We start from the raw sequence: 16,565 nt of genomic DNA, 5'->3' as shown, positions 1-16,565 counted from the left end.
CACTCGGAAGCTGAGAGGATCGTGTCCCTGCCGCCCTGCGGCTCCCCTGGGAGTCGTGGGGCTTGTGTCTCCCCGCTGGCTGCTCAGGTCTCAGAAACTCACCCGAGAGAAAATGGTGGATCCCGCCTGGGTCTCTGGCTTAAGGCGCTCTCTGGAGGTAGGCCCTCCACTTGCAGGGAAGGAGCAGAGGAGGAAGCTGAACCTCGTCTGTCACTCGGAAGCTGAGAGGATTGTGTCCCTGCTGCCCTGCGGCTCCCCTGGGAGTCCTGGGGCTTGTGGCTCCCGGCTGGCTGCTCAGGTCTCATGCACTGGATATTCTTACCTTCCAGGACTCCATTCTTGAGAGTTATCTCTACTGCTCACTCAAAAGAAAAATAAAACTCACTTTAAGCCATCCTTCACTGATTTAGTAGTATGCCGGACCTTCTTTTCTCAAGTGGCTTATGATAATTCAGCAAGGAAATATTGCAAACACTTTGCTGTTTAGATCCTAAATTGAAATAATTAGTTTGACCCACATAGAAAGTCAAAGAAATTATTGGGGCTATGTGTACATCTTTATGGTGCTTGGTTGATTTGTTTTAGAATTTAGATTCTCTCAGAGGAAAAACTAATATTAAAAGTTTGGTTATAAACAATATTCCCATTTGGAAATACAGTTTTAACTTTCTCAGACTGCTTCAAAATCTTATTTTAAGATGTTTTTCTTTTGTGTTACATTGCCAAGAATGACAAATGTGTATAGTAACTCACATGAGTACTGAGCACCTTCAGCATCCTGCAACACTCAGCCACACTGAAAAGAGGTTCTTCCACAGCTCCACACTGTGTACCTGTTACATTAAAACTGATTGGGGACAGCTTAATCTGAACAATATTAAACTGGCTTTCTTACATGATTGAAGCAATAGTTATTTTCAGGATTCCTCACAAAAACTCCTTACAGGTGTTGTAATTGCAGCTCTTAAGTCTGAGTATTTTTTCTTAAGTTTTTCTTAAATTATATTCTTAGTTACATCAGCCAACTGGAAATGTCACAACAGACAAAAGAATAATGAAGTTCTGAGAACTAATATCTAAATACCCAGGAAATCATTTAGAAATGACTTTGGTGACACAAGAACATTATACACTTTTTTTGCCTGTTATTTTTAGAAAATAGCCATAGCAGAGTGGAAGCCTACTTCCAACTATGCTGTTGAACATTTACAGTGTGACTGTAAGGTAGCCTCACGAAATGTACTATGTACTAGACGCTCTGATTGTGAGTGAGCTCTGGTGACACTGCTCTGCATGTCTATAATCATCATAGTTGGGTCCTGATCAACTCATCAGCCAGACTTGCCCATGAGAAAGTCAAAGACCAGCAGCCATTGCCAGGACTCAGAGAACATTGCCCAGCAGCGTGGGGGAGTTAACACCAGGGCCCTGGTCCCTAGCCACTGCTCCTTTCACTACACAGAATTCTGATGTGATCCAACATTAGACAATTTATTATGAAATTCCACCGTGATTTTGACTAGAAGAATTGTTTCTAGAACCCCTTCAGCAAATTTGAGTGCTTTCTAACACATTGTTATCATAAACAGGCAACCTTCTAAAGATTAAATATATAATTTTGGAATGATGACAAAAAAAATAACATGTTATGGAAAACATCAGTTTCTGGCATCATAGCCAACTAGAAAGTTTAAATTGATCTTCCCATGGAATAACTACAACAACAACAAAAAAGGTGAATAGAATGTAAGAACAGCTTCTCATGAGCTCCTATGGCTGGCAAAAAGATCAGTAATACTTAACCAGGGAATAAGTAAAGGTGTGAACTGAGAGAAATATGTGAAGTACTTATCTGGCATTAGCCCAAAGGGCATTTGCTGGTGACTTGATCATTGATTTTGGAATTCTCACAAAATACAAGGTCTTCTGAAAGCAGGAAAAAATCTAACAAAAGAGTAGCCAAATGACCTCAGCCTATAGGGCTAAGAGAACAAAAATAAAATTGGGTTACCTCGTGCTCAGCAGAGGAAGACTTACTATCCCAGATCAAGGAGCATAGTGTTGGATGGCAAGAATAAGAGTGTACAAAATTCTAGGGAAAAAGTAACCTTCCAACAAGGTGAGAGCCCACAGTCTTCCAGCCAACAATCTATTGCAAACTGTCTTAAGTCCTAAGTGACTCTAAAAGTCTAACGGAAACAAATTTAAATCTTCTTGGGGGATGGTGGGGGGGGGGGTGCTGTTAACTTACTTTCATCTCCAATCCTCAAACAGTGTGTGAGAGAGAGACAGAGAAGAGAGACAGAGAGACAGAAAGAGAGCAAGAAAAACCCAGAATTAACACATAAAGATACAATTCAGTCACCCTGAGTGAAAGCTAAAAGACAGCAAACATCCAGCTCATGTGCACAAAGCCTCAGATTTTATTAAGACAATAAATGTGGAGCATACCCAGCCCACTTTTAGGGGAGGGTGTTTCTATTCATCTTTTTTCAAGACAGGCTTTTTCTTGTGTAGCTCCAGCTGTCCTGGAACTCACTTTGTATGTAGATCAGGCTGACCTCAAACTCAGAGATCTGTTGCTTTTCTGCTTCCTGTGTGCTGAGATTAAAGGCATGTGCCTAGCCTACTTCTAAAATTACTTGAAAATATAAAAATCAAGCCAGCTAGAAAGTAGAAGAGATCTGAGAGTGAAAATACAAAACCTAACTGAAAGGTTTACAGGGCTGACAGCAAATTAAACACTGCTAAAAAGAATATTAGCAAATTGAGTGATAAAATTGAAATTTGAGAACTCAGCCTCTAAAGAAAGAGGATACTTGGAAATGAAGAGCTAATAAATGTCTACTCAAATTCCATATCAAAGAGAAGAAGTTTTCTTCCACACACAACAGAAGTACACATATGAACTCATGGAGTACACTCAAGATTAAGCAGAGATTTCAGGATCCCTCTGCATTAGATGCCATCATCTTTTCTATTTCTACCTCTACTTTCCACACTCTTCTGAGCAGCCTTCTGTTGGCCTCAGACCATTGTCACGTGACCCAGTGTAGTGGCCTCTATATCAGTAACAGAAACTACCATTTCATAAATGTAAATATGTAATCCATGCTAGGCCCAAGGCACACAACTGTGGAGCATCTGGATGTCTGGATATTTCTGTCACACTAGGCCGAACTGGAGAACATGGGTTCTTCTCATTCTCTTTACCTGCTGCTCTAGAAAGTTTTTTAAGAATTCATTCTCATTTGTTCTCATTAAGAAATAACATAGTTCAAGTACCATTTTCATATATCTTTGGCTGTTCTTTAGTACAAGGTTTTCCATGTTAGCTTAACTATTAGAAATATATTACATACATTGCATATATTATTTATATTATATGTATAATATATTATATTTACTAATATATATAATAGTAGTAGTAGTAGTAGTAAAGAATTCAAAACACAAAATCAGTAAGTGCTATAATTTCCATTGATGGCAGATACCATTCTCAGATCTGTTTTCAAAAATCAGTTAAAAACATAGCCTTTGAAATGCAAAAAATCTAGGTTTGAGCTGAGTGGTGATCTTGGCTACTGTGCATGATTTATAACTACACTTAAGCTATCTGATAGGAGCCCACAGATGGAATAAATGGAGCAGAGCCCTGAATTCAAGGAAACTCAGGATCTTAGATGTAGGAGCTCTTATACTACTTCAGTACATGTCCTGACCTTTTAGCTTTGATCACAGTTCCTAGGAGCAGGATCTGTCACCAAGGAAAAGGTAAAACATTCATTACAGAACCAGGCAGACTTATGCAGGCCACGCTTTACCCGTTTTCTCTGCTATGTTAGCTTATTGCTGATCATCAGGATTCAGTGTAGACAGTATGCATTCTTTGAAGTATATGGTGACTTTTGTGGTAATGAGTTTATATTGACCTGCTGCTCCATGTTAAAACTTTTCTTCATATAAAAGGCCTTGAGTGGTATTTTGGGAAGCTGATAGGCATAGTACCTAGTTTTTTGATGAGCTGCTAATGAAATAGTCAGAGTTCCCATGTACTTGTAAGACCGTGTTCTCATTCCTCTAGCCTTTGAACTGTGTGAACCTGGGACTCAGAGATTAGTTTTGTGATGTTCATTTCTCTTCTCTCTACTTCCATGTTCCTCCATTTTCTATAAGCTCCTCCATGAAGATTCTGACTGTGGGAGACCAACTGTTTCACTGCAGTCTTTTGATATTAGTTGGGATGTGCCCTTGTCCAGTTAGGGCAGCAGTTCTTCATCTGTGGGTCAAAACCCTTAGGCATATATTAGATATCCTGCATACCAAATATTTATATTATGATTCATAACAGTAGCAAAATTACAGTTATGAAGTAAAAACAAAATAATTTGGTGGTTAGGGGACACACAACATGAAGAACTATATAAAGGAGTTGCAGCATTAGGAAGGTTGAGAAGCACAGAGTTAGGGGATCATCTTTACCCACCCACCCCCACCTCCAGGTGTTTGGTTTTTTTACTGTGCGTGTATACATATATACATATGCACTTGTATGTGCATGCCTGTATGTATGTGCCCTTACCTGCCTGTATGGGCACATGTGGAGGCCAGAGGTTGGCATGAGCTGTCCTCTTGCTCTTCACCTCAGTTTTTGAGACTGGATTCCCTACTGGACCTGGAGTGTGCAGTTTCTATTACATTGGTTGGCCCAGAAAGCTCCCAAGATCTACCTGTGTCTACCACCTTGGCACTGGGGCTACAGACACTCCACCTCACCTCTATCTCCCTGAGTGCTGGGATCTGAACTCTGGTCCTCCTCCTTGCCTGACAAGTACTTTACTCAGTCACCTCCCCGGCCATAGCGTCTATTTCCTCCATATATTTTATATTCCTTTCAACTGCTTCCAGAAAAATGAATTCTGATTATCTTCCTGTCAGATGGACAGAAGCCCTTCAGTCTAATATATCACTTAGTACTGTATGTCACCTTGAACAGGTTGCTGGTCAACTGATATTCTGGATATGTCTGTGAAAGTATTTGGGGACAGAAATAAGATGTGAATTAGCCTGAGTGAAGAAGGTTGTCCTCCCCAAGTGTTGACTGTCACCCACGCAGTTGAAAGTCTTAATAGCTTAATGAGTCTGACCCTGCAGAAGGTAAGCAGTTCTTCCTGTGTGGGTGCCTTGAGCTGGGCCATGGGTCTTTTCCTGCCTTCAGATTTACACAGAGGCATTGGCTTTGCTTCAGCCTCATGCCTTTGGCTTTCAGTCTGGAACCCAAGTGTGAGTTTGCAATCATGAGATCCAATGTCTGAATCTCTACATGTATGGGCATATACTTCTTTATTCTGTTTGTTTGGAAACTTTGACTAATCTAACTGATAATTTAATGCAAAAACAAACAAACAAATAAACAAAAAACAATTAGGGACTCAGCTTTTAAAAGTATTGGCTACTCTTTCAGTGGACAAGAGTTCAGTTTCCAGCACCCATCCTGTGGCTCACAACTGCCTGGAACTCCCAGCCACAGGGACATTGATGTCCTCTTTTGACCTCTGTGGACACCTACACAAATGTGCACATTCAGACATATGTAAGTAAATAAATAATAAAGTGTGTTTTGAAACCTTCAGAATGTTTCTCAAATCAATTTTCATGTTAGCACCTCAGTGTAAAGAGAGGAGGAAGAGGTATAGTCAAAATATGATTAGCGCACCCAGCCTGGTGGCCCACACCTTTAATCCTAGCACTCTGGAAGCAAAGGCAGGCAGATCTCTTGTGAGTTTACAGCCAGTCTGGTCTACTTAGTAAGTTTCAGGCCAACCAGGGATACATAATGAAACCCTAATTCTCAGTGTATTACATCAGTAATTACGTGACATACATGATGGGATGTAGAGGAAAAATACACTATTGTCTCCACAGGAAGCACCATTGAACAACTTGTTCAGACAGTAAAATGGTGATTACCAGAGGCTAGGGTGAGGATGGTGGTGGGAACTGAGAAGCTGTTGTCCAAATGGTATAAAATCACTTAGAAGAGTTGAATAAGGGGCTAGAGAGATGTGGTTAAGAACACTGGCTGCAGGCATGATATCCTGGGCAGCCCCACAGCCATCATGCCACAGCTTTCTACTCTCTTGAATACCATCAATAAAGTTCACTGCACACACACCCCCTGCCCCCAAAAAAGAACACTGGCTGCTTTTCCAGATGGTGGAAATAGGCAGCTTATAACCTCTATAAGTCCAGTTACAAGGATTTAGTGCCCTCTTTAAGCCTCCATGTGCACCAGGCACATCTGTGGTATACACACACACACACACACACACACACACACACACACACACACGCAGGCAAAACACCTATATACATACAAATGAAATATTTTTAAAAGAAAGGAAGAACAAGAGATTTATTATATAACATAGTGACTATAATTAGCAACATAGTTAATATATTTGAAAATTTCAAGGAAAATAGGCTTCAAGTATTCTTACCATGGAGTAGGAAGATAATAATGATCTGACTTAGTCATTCTACAGTATATATATGTATATATATACACATATATATGTGTGTGTGTGTATACTACATATATATATATATATACTTCAACAGTATATGTATACATATACATATATCTATATATATTACATACACACACTTCAATTTTCATATATATTTCAGAATATTATATTGTACTTTATAAATATATATAGTCTCTTATTCAGGTTTTTTGGTTGCTTGGTTGATTTTGGTCTTTCAAAATGGTTTCTCTATGTAGCCCTAGCTGTTCTGGAACTCACTCTGTAGACCAAACTGGCCTCAAACTCAAAAATCCGTCTACCTTTGCCTTCACTAGTGCTGGGATTATAAGTATGTGCCACCACCGCCAGCTCCTTTCATAAATGCATATTGAATATTGCATATTGCCACCATGTTGTATAGATTATGTCCCACACTTCTGTCCACTGCTCTGTCCTCACTCCATCACCTCTCAGTAACTGTGTCCTGTGCAGGCACAAAGCCATTCTTCCAGGGCTTATAAAGCTCTTCTAGATTATTGAAAATTAATGGTGTGATGGAAATATCAGATTATTTCATAACAGTTTTTAAAACAGTGAGACAATATCTATTGAAGGATGTTAATGTCTATGAGAAATGCAAGGCATAAATATAAGTTATTTTATTGTATTGCTTCCATATATTTTCCTGTACAACTTAAAACATTATTGTAGCTCTTAAAGATATAAACACTTACAGTAATAGGTTTCTATGTTTGCACATGTACATATGTGTAGTTGTTCCATCAAATTAACAGATAGGTCTTGTTGCTTCTTTTTGTCATTTGGGCTCACAAATATTGACCAGAATAAAATTAAAAGTAAGTCTAGAACAGTCTCTTAGAATTAAGCAGTGCATCTTCCATTTTTAAAGCTTTGTATTTAAAGAGTTACATGGAGTCCCACTTTCAGGAAGAGGTGTATTACCAATTTGTATGATTATTGAGAAAGTCCCTTGTATTCTCATCCTATCTCTTCTAAAATATTTATAGATTCTTGGAGATGTACAATAATGCAGATTAAAGATCCTTTCTTTTGTTTCTTCACCATATAAATTCAGTATTTTCGCCAAACTATTTTGGTGAGTCCATGGTTATATCCTACAGTTTCTTATTTGTGTCAGGTTTCTTGGAGATTTATTGACTGAAATACCATCCGCCATTTTTGCTTGTTTCTTCTTCATGTCTTGTATCAAACACTTTCACATCTTTTGGACCTTTCCCCAACTGATGTTGGACTATCAAAATAATTCCACCAAAGGTATGATTACTTCTACCAGTGATCGTTCATTAATCTCTATTTCTAGCTATAAGCTCCACACATCTGCATGAATCCTAGTGAACATCTTACAGTTCTTATGGTAGTCTACCCTGTATTAATCTTCATCATGAGTCTACTTGTACTCTTTAGGGCCACAAAAATATTTATTAAGATTGCAGCCAGCCTAATTTCAACAAATGCATGTTATTTAGAAACTTTGAACCTGTCTTATTCAAAATGATTTATTTATTTTATTGTTGTTGGAGGTTTTTGTTGTTATTTTGTTTTTGTTTTCTAAAGACAAAGTCTCTCTACATAGTTATGACTGACCTAGAACTCAATCTGTAAACCAGATTGGCTTCAAACTCAAAGATTCATCTACCTTTGCCTCCCCAGTGCTAGGATTAAAGATGTGTGCCACCATGCCTGGCTTAACCTAAATAATAAAGAATTTAATAAACTTTTAACACACTTTATCTTATTTTTATTACTGATCTAGTAAACCAAATATAGTTACTTCTTATAAATAATTGATAAAATTTGCCTCTAATCATAAAAACCATTTATATCAGACTTGCTTTTTTGTTATATATATTAGGAGTCTACACTTGATTCTCTACTAATTAACTTATTTTAACTTTCTACAGTCTAATCATTTTTCCAGAATAATTTGTAAAACAAACATATTGTTGAAGTGTTTGTCCTCTAAGGATTATATTCCAGTGAGACACTGAATGAATATGGACCTGTTGGTAAAGAAGTAATCACACAGTATAATGTCAGGTATTGGCAATTCTACTAGCTTTTAGTTGCCAGAAAAAAAATGGTTGCTTTTCAGAGTGTCTGTGTACAGGAAATTACTAGGCTACAGATTTCAAATAAGGGAAAAGAAAAAGTAGTTCTTGACTTCAGACTCACCTTCACAGAATGCCTGTCCAGAACCTTCTTGCTTCTCAGTCTCGGAGCTGGATTTAGTTTATCATGAACTCTTGGGCTCTTAATGTTTCTCTCAAAACCAAGATAAATTCCTGGAAACTAACAAAAGAGAGGAACATCAATGTTTGTTAAATTAAACATCAATTCATTCTCATAGGTCTATAGATTAAAAATATAGTTCCTTCTGTTATTGTTACTAGTTTATAATAATGTGACTGTCCATATCTAATCACAAATTCGTATATATGTTGCTAAGTCAGGTTGAACTAGGTCTGAATTTTTTAAGTTCAGTTTTCAGTTGAGGTAATGTGTTGCTTGTGACTTTATGGGAGAGTTTAATATTTTTTAGTCCAGTTCTAAAAGGATGGCACCAGTTTCAGAATAGTTACCCCATTTTGTAAATCTTACCGGTGTTTACCAAAATAAACATCAAAAGGCTCACTATTAGTGGTGTTCCCATAGGCTAAGTATACTACTGTATATTATAAAACTTCCTCAGCTAAAGTAATTCCTGTGTGTATTGCCTGTTAACCTGCCTATATTATATCCCTGGTTATCCCTGGTACAGACCCTGCCTCTGTGCCTGTTTTTCACAGGTTACCTCATCTTTGCCTGTAGCCTTGGTGTCTGGTGTGCTCTCTCCTTGGTTTTACCCCTTGACCTCAGGGCTTCTGTTTCCCCGCACAGTTCTCCAACATGTCCTTTGTCTTCAGATAAAGTGACAATAATCCTTTTCAAGAGTAGCCTCCACATCCCTTCCCACAGTATTCAGGAACTTTCTCTTCCATGTTCTTATGTGGAAGTCTCTTCACATCCACTGAGGCTCTTCCCCAACTCTCACCCTGTTCTTTTTCCATTACTTCATAGATAATTTCCAAACATTGTTTCTTTTTGGTGCTTCTTCCTAAATGCTGACTTCTACTATTACCTACTTCTAAAAGGGGTGCTCTTAACTCCTTTTTAAATTTCCAGACTTGTCCTGGCACATCTACATTATAAATTTCTCCTGTGTCCTGAGATTCTTTATAAAAACAACAACATTCACTGCCACTTCTCAGTTGTCATTTCTGGACTCTGAAAAAAATACCTTTTCAAGAGCTCTCTGCTTGTTTGGGTTTTGGAAATAAGTAGAACCAAGCTAAGTAGAAAACAGTTATGGTGCATATCTTCCTGTGGGTCTCCCTGTCCTCAATGGATCATAGGCCAATTCGGTCCAGGAGGGCAGTGGAAGCAAGAGACAAGCTCGTGGGGATGAGGTAGAAACCCTATGAGTACCAAAGGTAAAGGACCACATTAGGGCTACTTGTCACTAGGTCAACTTTATTTAGATGATTGAAAGTTTATAAAGTTATGGGGGACTGAGGGTAGGGACATCTAGGTTGGATGAAGGTCATTGGATGGAGGTTTAGGGTACCTGGCATACCTCATCAGCATGGGGAAGCATTTCAGGAACCTCAGGTGCTGGCTGAACAGGTTTTGTCAGAAGAAAGGAAATTGATCCTATAGACTAATTAAGGCTATGTGACATGGGGGCTTAGAATTATCCAGTCAAGGTCAGAGAAGGAGAAACTAGCAAAAGGAGTCCCCCATTACTTGCCCCAGAAGGCTGTCTGGTCATTGGTAGACTTTGACCTTGATTAGCTGCTTTCCCACCCCTTCCTCCTCTTACACTTACACAATGACACATAGAAAATGAAGCCCAAAGACAATGGTGTTAGGTAGTTGTGGGGACTGAGGAGTAAGGGGCAGTGCTGGGAGGCAGTGACACCCTCCTGAGCTCATCTCTTAGAGCACTGTAGCTTTGGAAATCAGTAAGCACAAGGAGGAAACAGAAACTACACCAGTAAAAATACAAGTAAACTTCATTCTGCTCGAGACAAGTGACAACATCATGCTGGGAAAGTCAACAGAAACTAATTCCACCTGATTAGAAACTGCCTTGTATTTTTACAATTTTCCATCAAATGGTACTATTGTTAAGTAGATTGAGATGATAGTTATGCTTATATGCAAACAAAAATAGTAAAGTTTGATAGAGTATTAAAATTGATGAATTTGGATGGAAAATATAAGGATAATGAATTTCATTCAAATTAATAGCCATCATCTTTTCTTTTAATTTTTCCTTTAGCTTGTGAAATGCAGAAAACATACAAGAGAGAGTACATACAGAACCTTTGATTTTGGTTTTGGTTTGTTTTATGTTTTTTTGAGTTGTGCTCCAAAACTTGCTTCATAGACCAGGTTGGCCTCTGCCTCCCAAGTGCTGGGATTAAAGGCATGTGCAGGGCTTTGCATTTTTAACCCAATTTGCCTTAATATGTTTTATATTTGTTTTGGACGTTTATGTAAGTGAGCATGAATGTACTTTAACCCCTTATTTATTCTCTAGTGTCTTCTTTCTGCCTCCCACAAAAGTCTTCACTGTACAGAATCGAGTGATTCCTTTCTGTGTGCGTCAAAGGAAATAGCAGCATCCTGTGCTGCGTCATGTGATCAAGTGCTTTCTTTCCAGTGTGTTGTTTCTCCCTTAGCATTACCCTTTAACATCCACCCATGCCTTCATACCCGTTCACGTTGAATGACCAGCACATGCCAGATGTCCTCCGATTTGTAGATTTGAGGGTCTTTTCTTGTAGTTCCTGATTCATACACATGCTTCCCACGTACTAAATGGGCTTTCTCTAGGATGTGTCTGGTGTGACTGGTAGACTTATCACAGTTAGGAAATTCTGATAACACTCATAATAAAAAATTTTCCTTCACCTTTTGTTTTCTAATGTGCTTTGCAGTAGTCTTTGTTTTCCTAGCTGGGATCTAAGCCATGAGAATCAAATATGCCTCACATTATGTCTCATTACTCATCAGACTTTTGTTTCCTTTTGTTTTAGGATCCCATTTTCTTTCTTTTGTGTTTACTTACTAGGTCAGGATAAACTGGTGACATCTGATTCTGTGCATTCTAGTTTATTGGTTGTTGGCTTTTCACCTCATCAGGGAGCCCAAGTTGCCCCTGTGTTCTTTTCACACACTCCTAATAGTGTTTAAGTACTTGTATATTTTTAACAAGCTGTTCTAGGTGCAGATTGTGCTTTGCATTCCTAATGCCTGAAATCATAGTGTTTTCTAAGGAGCTGTGCTTACCACCAAGAAATAATGTTTAGCAATCAAAGTCTGGGCACTGGGTGATTATGGATTTTGCTGCTAGGCCCTCACAGTTTATGGAGCGGGGAGAGGCCCTGATAGTCAATTACTGACTACTCTATGTGCTATGTTCTTGTCTTCCTATTTCTTCTAATTGTGTTCTCCAGCATAATAGACCTTCAGTTCTTTGCTGCTTCTTTTATATAGGCAAATATATTACGTAAAAGCTAATACCTGTTTCCTGTAGAATATTTTTGTCATAAGAAAGAACTTTTGTTCTTACTTAGTATCAACAGTATAACTATCCTTCCACTCCTTTTCATTTCATGATCATATATGTACATGAGTAAAGAAGTGAGGAACTCTTATATTTTGATTTTTAATAGGGTTTAAAGTTATATTAATTCATGCTTATGAGGCCTATTTGCTCCTCTGCCACACTATCAGAAGTGTGTTTTCATAGTATCCTGCCATCAATCTGTATACCTCATGCTGATTTGTGATTCGACAATCTTGAGTATGCCATATCTAAGCCTTAATTTCCTTACCTGTAAGGTGGAAGTAGTACTAAATAAACACGTTTACTATTAAATTGTGTGTCTGTGTCTATATCTGTGTGTCACCACTGATTACTAATTTCTTAACATATCAGTGAACAAATTGAAACCATTATGAAAATATAAAAACACTTCTTCTCCTATGTAGACAGATAACTCACTGCTAATTTGTTAGTATGTGGAATACATTGTTTAAGATTAAAGCTCTTTCTTCTTCACCTTTGTTGTCACTGGCTTTGTGGGGTATTGGGCAACAAACCCAAGGTCTGGTATTTGCTAAGCTCCTGCTCTACTGCTAAGCCACACCCCTATCCTGAAGCACTTTCAAGGGCAGGACATGGTATATTTTAGGCTAGTAAAGAATTCGCCATAAATGGTTAAAAAACTTTTTTTAAACAAATGAGTGATGTGAAAACATTTAAACATATATATGTATATATGTATGTGTGTATACATCTAAATATAATAATAATAATAATAAATGATATATAATACTTGTAAAGCATATAAATCTATAAATTAGGAATCATGTTGTGTATGCAACAAAAGTGTGATGAATGCATGTGCTATTTGCTGGCAGAATGTGCTTGGTCAGACTGTTTTTATCCTTCATGCTTACAACAGAGAATGAAAACATTGGCTCTCCACAGCCAACCAAATATTTGTTTTGCTGCTACTTACTCATTACTGTAGACTAAATAATTTTTCTTGCCTTCAGCAGCATAAGTATAGATTTAGTCCAGACTTTGGTCATCTCAGACTTAATTTTATGTCTGTTCATGCAATGTCCCATGTGTGTTTCATAATAAAATTGTAAATATTTTATCTTCCATTGAATGGTGAATGAATCATTGGGCTCAGGTATACAGAAATAATTCTAGAAGAAAAAGATAATGGTATCTGCTGAAATGAAGCGGGGCTGTGGTCACGGGATGTAGAACTGCACTCTTCTAAAGGAAAAAGCAGAGCCTAAACTCTGAAATGTTTAAAGCAGGCTATCTTGTATACTTTTCAGTATAAACTGGAGATAGCTGTGGTAAAATCATCCGTCAGTATGATGTTACTTCCTGTTTAAAAGAAAAGAAGAAGGTTGAGACAAAGAGCAAGGGATGAAATTGATGAATAAAACAACTGTTATCCCAGATCGTGTGTTTGTATATGTCTTACTAAGAAAAAAAAAAAAAAGCCTAAGTTTAAAAAGTTTTCGGTTTTGTTTTCAAGTTAATATTATGAAGGAATTGAAGTTGTCAGAATTCTTAACAGAGAAAAAGCATTTTGTGATTAACTTTTAGAGTGGCAAGCTGCTTGTCATTGTAATATGCCTTGAAGTATATCACATTTCAAAGTTAAGAGTAGGTAGATCTGTATCGACTACCACTTTTTGTCTCTCCCTCTGCCCTCCTGTGTTTACTAAAGCTGTCGATTTCTTCCTGGTCACAAATATCTGTTGCCGTTCTACGTGTTTCTTTGGCATATACTTGTTCAGAACAAAATTTGCAATACATTTGATCTGAACTGTCACTGGAGACAGTAGGATTTTTTAACTCTAAACAACTACTGCTGCTGTGGCTACCAACTCACCTGACCCATGCCATTTGCTGGCTTGCCCTCTGCCAACTACACTGCGCAGCTCGCGATGCTGGGCCAGCTCCTCGGCTTGTGCCATGCATCCACCCCATCTCCTACTCACAGATGTTGTAGCAGTTCTTTATCTCCTCGGTTTCCTTTGAAATCTGTCAGACTCTATCTGTGCTTTAAAAAAAAAAAAAAGAAAAGAAACATTTAGAAAAAATTTCTAAAACTCCAAAGCCCCTACATAAGTCGACTGTACTCCAAGTAACTGCACCCTGCTATCTTACCATGGTCTCATTTCCTTAGATCTCCTGTGAAGCCACCTCTTTGCAAACCAGAGCTTTAGGGAAGGCTCATTCCTTCCCTCGCAGGGCTTCCCTTCCCAAGGCATCAACTTGTTTACACTCATGTGCCCTTCCTGGCAAGCCCCAGCTGCCCTTCCCTAAGGCACTCTTCTCTGTATCATCTGTCATGCTTTTATGTTATGTGCATGACTTTTTTTTTTTACCTTCCCCTCAAGAATTTTTTGTCTGCCTTCTTCATTGTTGTTTTGAAACACCTGTAACAATATCTTACCTTCTCTCAATAATGTTTGAAAAGTAATTTGTATAAATGAATATTGAATTCTAGGCAATCTCAGTGTTTCATTTGATACTTAGTATTCCATTGACTAAGACAAATCAGAATTTGATAGTAAAGGAGAAGGTAGAATTATTATTACTCAGGCAGTCCCCTGCTTTTAACACATACCCAAACTTAAGAAAAACTTGATACATGTTTTTTAGTTCTTTCCCTTCATGTATCTGTGATAGAAAGATACCATGGGGAAGCCAGAACAACTAGTGTTTACATAAAGGAGGTATAGCTAGAGAAGTCTGTTAATTTTCTTAGTATCACCCTGTAGCTGATGGGTCCTACATTGCCTAAGAATATATGCAACTATACATCAAAATCCAGTGCAATAATATTTTGTAAAATATAGTAAAATCCTTTTGAGTCAAGAAACTAGCCCTTTCCTCTAGAAAAATGATTGTTTTATGTCTGTAACTGGAAAAGTTATGAACTATGTATTTGAGGTTTTAATTTTTCTGTTTTGTGAATTAAATTCTTATATAATAACCAAGAAATTATTTTCTAATCTTATTTGCTAGCAGCATATACTTTTTACAGAATGAAATGGAGACTATGTCTTTTGTGCCCAACTCCCCCAATATTTTTCCTACATCATCCTCTTCTCAGCCAGTAGTCACTGCCTTCAGCTCCCATTCAAGTAAAAGATAGTCAAATACTCAAAACAAACTTAATGAAGGCATTATTTTGTGAGATCCTAATTTGATTGATTAACATAAAAGCAATATGATTGCTACTTTTTTTTTCTTTCTTTTTTTTTTTTTTTTTTTTTTTTTTTTTTGGTTAGCTTATAGAAAGACAACAGATATCTCTAAAATCTTTCATGGAGAAGAAATTATTCCTGGTGGTTACAGCATGCTAACCTCTGTTACAATCTGTGTGTGTGTGTGTGTGTGTGTAATTCCCTGTTTGATGCTTCAAAATGCATTCTGGGTCCTTAAGGCTCCTTTCAGTGTCTGTCTGTCAGGGACCTACTGATCATTGCACTATAGACAAACAGATGTTTCATCCACAAGATTTGTAGGGAACAATATTGGCCCCTCAGACTCACTATTCAGAGAAGAAAGCACAGTGGGCATCCTCTTGTACAAACATGAAGTCAGAGGTTGGAACAGATGAAAGAGATGGGTTCTGGTCTGAGACTGAAGGAAGATGTATGTTGGGAAAGAAAGAGGTTTATTGATGAAACTGTTTCCACTTGCCCTTAATAAAACTGTCTTGGGTTAGACTTCTTTTCTGCAATTAGGCAAGCAGTTTGATTTCCATCTGCTTCTTATATTTGCAGCATAAGCTGAATGTGGTTTTTGATTGGCATAGTAAGTGGTTAGGCCTGTCACAGGCTAGGACTTATTATTTTTGTCTTCAGTTTTTGTCTTCTGTTACTTAATCTGCCTGATGCAAAAAGACCGAGCAGCACCTTGCTCATCTTAACAGCAGGTACACACCCCAGGCAGCCATTTCTTTCCTTAAGACACAGTTTTCATGTGAGTATTTGAGTGACTTCTTGTACACACATTGGCCATTTTTTCAACGTTGTTAGAGTCTTTGTTTTTTAAAAGTTTTAAACGTTTCTTGTGTCTGCAGCAGTGATCGTGTATGTTTCACCCTTGTTTCAATGTATCTTCTTACTATGCTTCCTAAAAAGGAAACGTTCCCTCCAGCCAGCCTGTTCCACCTTGTTTCTCATCAGGAGGTTTGGCACAAGTCCAAGTCCTGTCAACACTGTTCCATCAGATAAATAGCTGTTGGTAACCCAGAGAATAAGGGCAGTGCATGCACACCAACACCAATGAGCAGCCTAACAGCATTCCTACTACTCTGTCTTAGCCTGCATTTCAATGCTCTGCTGAAGGCCTGTCTAATTCACCTGTACCTTGTGCTCAGGGTCATTCTTTTTTTT

General features: G+C 38.0%; 1 protein-coding gene and 1 long non-coding RNA gene across 4 annotated transcripts in view; one reads left to right on the top strand and one right to left on the bottom strand.

Moving 5' to 3' along the window:
- Positions 1-13,774, bottom strand: part of LOC116083679 — a 32,910-nt gene extending 19,136 nt beyond the window's left edge. The window contains exons 1-2 of the long non-coding RNA XR_004115857.1: positions 13,145-13,774; positions 8,745-8,861 (exon numbers count right to left, since the gene is read on the bottom strand). This is a non-coding gene — a long non-coding RNA (uncharacterized LOC116083679). The remainder of the gene's footprint in view (positions 1-8,744; positions 8,862-13,144) is intronic.
- Positions 1-16,565, top strand: part of Cwc27 (CWC27 spliceosome associated cyclophilin) — a 188,979-nt gene that overhangs the window by 118,914 nt on the left and 53,500 nt on the right. The gene's annotated exons all lie outside the window — the stretch shown is intronic.

This window comes from Mastomys coucha, unplaced genomic scaffold, assembly GCF_008632895.1.
Source record: "Mastomys coucha isolate ucsf_1 unplaced genomic scaffold, UCSF_Mcou_1 pScaffold8, whole genome shotgun sequence".
NCBI classification, from domain to species: Eukaryota; Metazoa; Chordata; class Mammalia; order Rodentia; family Muridae; genus Mastomys; species Mastomys coucha.
This window is presented reverse-complemented; position numbering and strand designations above follow the sequence as displayed.